Raw genomic sequence first — 7,662 nt, 5'->3', positions numbered from 1 at the left:
CATTTTTTAATTTTTAATTTTTATGTATTTTATATAGTGCCTCAACACATGATGTAACCAGTAACCACACAAGAACAAGAAAAAGAGCTTGCATGCAGGATTGATATGGTGGTTAAGAACTCGTTACTCTTGATTCTTAGAAGCCCACGAACAGTAGTTGCAGCATAAGGAAAGAGGAAGTGGAGTTTGTGTGAAGCCCAGGGGAAGATACGTCCAAGAAGTGAATTATATACAAGCTTATCAAAAAGTAAGGAAAGGATGGCTCCTGACTCTTCCTAAAGGAGTCAAAAGAGCTATTGAGTCAACTGAGGAGTTGCCTTCCTTACTCTGAGCATAACTGAGAAATTTCTACTGCAATGAAGTCTCAAAGAGCCATGCCAATCAGTTCTACTTCTCAGAAAGGGTGACCTAGGAAATGGTTTTATTCATGCTAAAAGACAGAATTGAAACTACGCTTCCTAGCTTACCAAACACACACACACACACACACACACACACACACACACACACACACACACACAAATTCTCAATGAAGTTTGAAACCTGGCACCAAGAAGCAAAACTAACTTCCTATTTTTTGATTCTCCTCTACAGACTTAACAAAGTTTTGCAAATGTGAATCCTTCCTCTGAGACCACAAATGAGCGGGAAGAGGAAAGCAGTCTTACTCTTTCATCTGCTTGTTTTTTATTCTCTTCCCACTTCTTCTTCATTGCTGTCATTTTATTGCTGTCACTGCAGTAGTCGAGGAGACACACACCTGGCTGTGAAATACTGATGTTTTTAGCTGCTGTGCTCACTGGAGGTTGCACGACAGCCTGTGGTATTTACACACTTGGTTGGTGCTCACTGAGGTTTGCACTCCCGTCATCTCTTTTATTGCATTGCTTACAAGTGACTACACCCAGATTCAGGCACCCTAGACATGGATGTGGTACTCCCTGGGACTAGCTATAGTGCTCCTAAATGTGCTCCTTGGGGCTTATACTTTTTTGGAGAGAGGGGCACACCCAGCAGTGCTCATGGGGTTATTCCAGGCTCTGCACTCAAGAACTTCTTTAGTTGTTTTTTGAGGGACCATATGGGATGCTGGGGGTTGAACCCATGTGCAAGGCAAGTGCCCTTCCTGCTGGACTATCACTCCAGCCCACAGCTTGTACCTCTTGGCATGGCATTTGCAGATATTTTTTGTGGCACTCACCGTGAAAAAAAGTCATTCTTTTCATGGTGCTTGGGCTGGAAATAATCTGTGGTACCTGGGATCGGAGAGAGTAGAGCAGGCAGGATTGCAATGTGGGACCCCAGGACTCTGAACTCATGACTCTATACTTACAAAGCAAGGACTCAGGCCACTGCATTATTCCTTCAGGCCCTCTCAGAGTTTACTTTCTCTCTCAAGTGTGTAGGTGTGTATAGCTGTTTTATTAGTAAAAGTTTGGGAAGCTGGAATGATAGTACAAGAAGTAGGGCATTTGCCTTGCATGCAGCCAAGCTGGGTTTGATCCTCGGAAACCCATATGGTACCCCAAGCTCACTAGGAGCAATTCCTAAGCACAGAGCTAGGAATAACTCCTGAGCACCACCAAGTGTGACCCCCCCCCCGAAAATAACTTTTTAAAAAGTTTATTAGAAATGGGCTGGAGCGATAGCAGAGCAGTAGGGCATTTGCCTTGCACACAGCCAGCCAGGCCAACCCAGGTTCTATTCCTCCACCCCTCTCAGAAAACCCAGCAAGCTACCAAGAGTATCTTGCCCGCACGGCAAAGCCTGGCAAGCTACCTGTGATGTATTTGATATGCCAAACACAGTAACAACAAGTCTCACAATGGAGACATTACTGGGCCCGCTCGAGCAAATTGATGAACAATGGAAGGACAGTGCTACAGTGCAGTGCTTATTAGAAATAAGAGACCAGGGCTGAAGAGAGAGTGTAGTGAGTACTTGCCTTGTCTAGCTGACCCCACTTCGATCCCCAGGACCACATGTGGTCCCCCAAGTACTATCAGCAGTGATTTCTGAGCACAGAGCCAGAAGTAAACCCTGAGTCCAACTGGTATGGCCCCCCAAAAAACAAACTAATCAGAACATAATGCTGGCAATATTTAATTGGTGTTGTTTACAAAGATAGATACCTAAAAACATAAGGACTAAAAAAAGATTTAAAACAGAAGCATGGAAAAATACTATTTGATAAGTGAAGGAAGTTAATATATATAATGTATGTGTATATCTCAGGACAAAATACACTTCAAAAGTAAAATAAAAGCTGGTGACTCTGTGGTAGCATGCACACACACACACACACACACACACACACAAACACACCCCTTGTGTAAAGCCTTGAGATCTATTCTCAAAAAATACACACATGCACAATTATTACAAATAACAATAGAATAATATGAGAAAAGAACAATTCATCAGGACTCATAATATTTGAATTCCCATATACCTGATAACAAATCTCAAAATAGATAAAGTAAAAATTTAACAAAATTCAAAGTAGGAATTTCATCACAAAAGATTCTAATATCTCTCTCCCAGTGATTGATCAATAAGGCAAAAAGAAACTTAGCATATAAACAATTTAAACAGCAACAGCATAACTAAAAATTGGAGAAAGGCTCCCTGCTGGTGCTAGGGGCAACCAGGCCTAACAGAGTCATGCCCAAAAGGCCATGTGGTGCCAGAGATTGAACCCTGGGCCTTGTGAATGCCAGACATTTGCTAATTACAAATGTTATCATAAGGATATGGGTAGAACTTGTACACCTTAATTTGAAAATAAATATTTTTTTCAGGTTATCTATAAAATGTGGAGAATCTTGGAAAAAGTTCAAAGGTTCAGCAGGTGCCCTGAGATCAATCCCTGTCACCACTGGTCCCCTGAGCACTGCCAGGAGTTACTTCCCAAACAATTCCCCTGAACACCACTGGATGGTGTTCTGACCCACCAACCCCCAGAGGTGAGTTGCTCAGGGTTGTTCTTAATAACAAAAATTGCGAATAGCTAAAACTTTTCCAACAGGAGAATATATAAATAACTAACAGGTACATATATAATGGAAGGCGACATGCAACAATAAAAATAAATGGATAAAACTAATAATCTAAGAAAAATAAATCTTAGAAAATGTTGAGGAACTAAAATGTAAATCACATAGATATATATGCATATATTTTATATACACATATGTATATTATTTATATATAAATGTTGGGTAACATTGGTTTGTCCTTGCTCCTCCTGGAGGGAGGTTAGGTTTATTGAATTGTACCCATCACAGAGCTTCCAAAGCACACCCAGTTCCATCAGGCACTTCTAATCCTATATTGCTTTTCTCTTTCCTTTATGTCCTTTACATAGCTCAGCAATGTCCTTCTTGTGTAGATACAGGGAGACAGTTAATGCTATTCTTTTGTAACAGAGAAGTTGACTGAATAATATTTACTTCTGGGCATCCATCATATTTACTTGGCTTAAGCCTCAATTGCCTTTACTTCCTAACAGCCCCCAAAGGAGGGTCCCAGTGAGGGAGTTGGATGGACCCAGGGCATGCCGTAACCCTGGCATCAAAAAGGGACGAGCTAAGTGCCATACGAAGTATAATAAGTTAAGAGCACAGTCATGGATCAAACTCTGTCATGACCCCAAAAGAAATAACTGAATAAGAACCCTGCTGGGGTTAGGAAAGACTAACCTGGTCTAAGGACTGTAGTCTGGGATTTATAGCGAGATGTCCCCAGGAAGAGCTACTTTTTAACCTTAATATATCTTACTGTATCCATACAAAAATGACTAGAAATATTAGGAAGAAGCAAATTTAATATGACTGTTTAAATGGATTACTAGCCAAGGAGAGGAGAAAGCAATATACCCTTAGATGTAATCCCACCCTTGAGTGGGTCTCCTAGTAATCTAAAGTGCTGAACCCTCAAATGAGATTTATCCTTGAGTTAATCTCCTAGAACTTCCCCTGAAGGAGGAGCTTTACATCTGTTTATATTATGATGATGTTCAACCACAGCTATGTTACCCCCCACCCTTGACTATTTCTAATATAACCAATGCTGTGAGATGGAATAAACGGTCACTGATTACCAAACAGCCTGTGGCCCTGTTTGTTTGTGGGTCGCTGTTGGTCAGCAGGGGAAATGGTTCTCGGCCACCAAATGCACCCATGTTTGAATTCACATATAAATATTTATTTATATACACACATACGTATACTATTACTTAATTTTCATTAAGTTAAAATACACTAAGGCCAAAGTACATGGGTAAGGTGCTTCTCTTACATGAAACCAACCCAGATTCAATTCCGGGCATGCCATATGGTCTCCTGTTGCACCATCAGGAATAATTCTTGAGTGCAGAGCAAGGAGTAAACCCTGATCACTTCCTGGTGTGGCACAAAAAAAAAGTTAAAATATGCTAAAATTATATATATCCATATTACTTATGGGCATATATGAAGTTTTTAAAAATATTCATGGCAGTAATATAGACCCAGTTTGATACAGTGGGTGCCTTTGAGGAGAAAGAGAATGACGTTATACAGAAACATATTTCAGAAAATAATTCAAACATATCTAATATTTTTTTAAAAGTAAAATTTAAAGTATAGCAGAATTATTTATATTCTATAACTTTAATATTTAAAATGCTTTATTTATAGAACATTTTATGAATTTTTCTTTTCAGTTTGCAACCGTACCTGGGAATGCTCAGGGGCTACTTCCCATTCTGTGTTCAGCAGTAGTTCCCTGCAGTTTTGAAAGGACTACATGGTATCAGGGGTCGAACCCTGTACTCCTGCACACAAAGTCTCTTTCGAAGCTATCTCTCTAATCCCATGTTTGTTTTAAGTTTAAAGTAAAATGGGAGACTTTCTCTCAATGATGGAAAATATTCCTAACACTAATTAATTTTTTTCTAATACTAATTTAAATATTTAATCATTATCAAAACTTTTAATTATATCTCTATAATTTCTATAAATGGCAAATTAATTTTATAAAATTATCTTGACATAAACTGAAAATACCCTAATTACAGGATGAAAAAAATATACACACATGTGAGTAAAGAGTCCATGCTAGAAGAAAATGAGTTTAAACTTTTAAGCTAGAAACAGTTGGGGGCCAATAAATATCTTTAAATTCTGTGTCTTTAAAATGACCTAGTGAATTAAAAGAAAGTATATTACGCAGTTCCTGAAAAATTTTTATTGTTGAGATTTAAACACGTGGTGCCTAAAATGTACAGTAGGAAGTAGTTTCTTTCAGACTTTACTTTGTTTCTGTTACCCAATTTCTTTCAATTAACCAATCATGTTAAAAAATATAATAAAAAGAATTGGGTCAAATCACTATTACCACCAATTTCCAAGGGCAAGGCAGGCAAAAGCCAAAGCCTGCATCCCATTAATTAAGTCCACTGTCCCTTTAATTAAGGCGGGGCTTTTAAAACTCAATTGTTCCATTCGTGTCTCAAATCAATCAGACGAAATTCACCTTTTACATGGCCTGAATCCTGATAGCTTGGCACACTAGAGAGGTAATTTAATCATCTCTGGTGTAGATGAACGAAAACTCAAATTAGCAGCTGAAAGGGTTAGTCTGCTCTGAGATAGCTGTGCTTTTCCACTTTTATGCAAGAGCTGAGCTTCACCAACTGGCTAGCTGGAGGTGTTATTAAAAATTTAGTGAAAGAAACAAAGGTGTGCTCTGGTGTCTCTTCTTACCCTTTCTACTGTTACTCCCGCAGACAAAAGGCATAGAGCCTACCTCATGAATAATGTGACATGGAATATTCACAATCTATTTTTAATGGAGTCAAGTAATAACATTAAGGGAGATATTTGCAATCTTCAAATTTCACAAGGTAACAGGCGCAGTAATTTGTTTTGATTCTAAACTGGGATATCAAGATATTTTTTTATCAAAAAAAAAAAAAACCACATACTGTTAACATCAGCACTCCTGCTCTTCTTTTGCAGCACCATCAGGGATTATGAGATTGAACCACATGTTCTAAAGGTCCTAAAGGGTAAACAAAACAGGGCAGACACCTGCACTTCAATCAGTTCCACTTACGCCTCAACACAGTTTCTTGACTTTTCAAAGCAGGTTGAAAACAATCAGCCAGCTTACACTATGAATTTTGTTATCTTTATTCACTGGGGACTCTGCTTCCCTGAACACTGGGGTTCCTAAACACTACAACTATTCACCCATCAGTTTTGGAAATATCTTAAGCTGAATTTGTGGAGAGCAAAGAAATGTGAATTTTGAATGCAGTAAATTGACATGGAAAGACAGCACTCAAAACCAAACAAAAAGACTGAGATTTGGAGAGACTGGAGCAAAGCAGCATCAAGCCCACTGACTTCCCCACTGACTCAAGAGTCTTTTCAGCTTCATTAGTTCCTAGGATCTCAAGTGATGACAACTCCACTGTGTGGTGGAGAGCACAGCTAGTCAGGATGAAGCCAGAATTTTCTCTGCTTACTCACCTATCATTTAAGCAGGTATTTGTTGATCTCAAACTGTCCAAGAAACTGTTCTGGAAGCTGAAGATTCAGCAGTGACCAAAGGTCCATAGGACACTGTTACAGGCACACAGTGCCAGGTACACATCGAGTGCTCAATCAGTGCATGTGAACTGATGTGAACAAAAATGCATAAAAGGACCATTTGCATAAATACTCTGACTCAGGGGCTGGAACAATAGCACAACAATAGCACAGCAGGTAGGGCATTTGCCTTGAATGTGGTCAACCCGGGTTCAATTCCCAGCATCCTATGTGGTCCCCTGAGCACCGCCAGGAGTAATTTCTGAGTACATGAGCCAGGAGGAACCCCTGTGCATGGCCAGGTGTGACCCAAAAGAAAAAAAAAAACATGACTCAAAGATGTCAGAAAGAGCACTGGGAGGCACCATAGAATCAAGGGCATCAGGAGGGGGAGGGTGGGAAAGAGGGGGTATACTGGGGATATTGGTCGTGGGGAATGTGCATTGGTGGGGATGGGTGGTTGATCATTGTGTGATTGTAACCCAAACATGAAAGCTTGTAACTATCTCATGGTGATTCAATAAAATTTTTAAAAAAAAGATGGTTGAATAATATTGCATGCCAGAGGCCCGGGCTTGATCCCCAGAATCATTTGGTCCCTTATAACTGCTGTAAATAATCCCTGAGCATAGTCAGATATGGCCCCAAAACACAAAATTGAAAAGGAAAAAAAGAATCTCTGAAGCATGGGGGGGGGGAAGGAGGGGGGAGGCGAAAGCAATCTAAAACCTTGGGCTGGAGAGACATCATAACAGGACTGAGCACACTTTGAAACCAGGAGGCACAGGTACAATCCCCACCACTACATGATCCCCAGAGCACCTCTAAGAGTGAGCACATAACTGGGAGTATTCCTTGGATAATAGCGCCCAAACCAAACAAAATGAAAAAGCCTATGAAAACAAGCAATTGGATTTTACTCGTTTTGGGCTGTTGATGTGCCTGCTTTATTTTCACTGTCCACTCTAGTTCCACCAAGATCCCTCCTAGAAAAACAGAAGTCTTCACCAAATTCCCTGTCTAAATAAAATACACTGTGTAAGAGTCTTAATATTTTATTAATTTAAAACATCAATCTAATAAA

Source organism: Sorex fumeus, unplaced genomic scaffold, assembly GCF_029834395.1.
Source record: "Sorex fumeus unplaced genomic scaffold, SorFum_2.1 ptg000047l, whole genome shotgun sequence".
Classification (NCBI taxonomy): Eukaryota; Metazoa; Chordata; class Mammalia; order Eulipotyphla; family Soricidae; genus Sorex; species Sorex fumeus.
Note: the sequence above shows the minus strand (reverse complement) of the source record.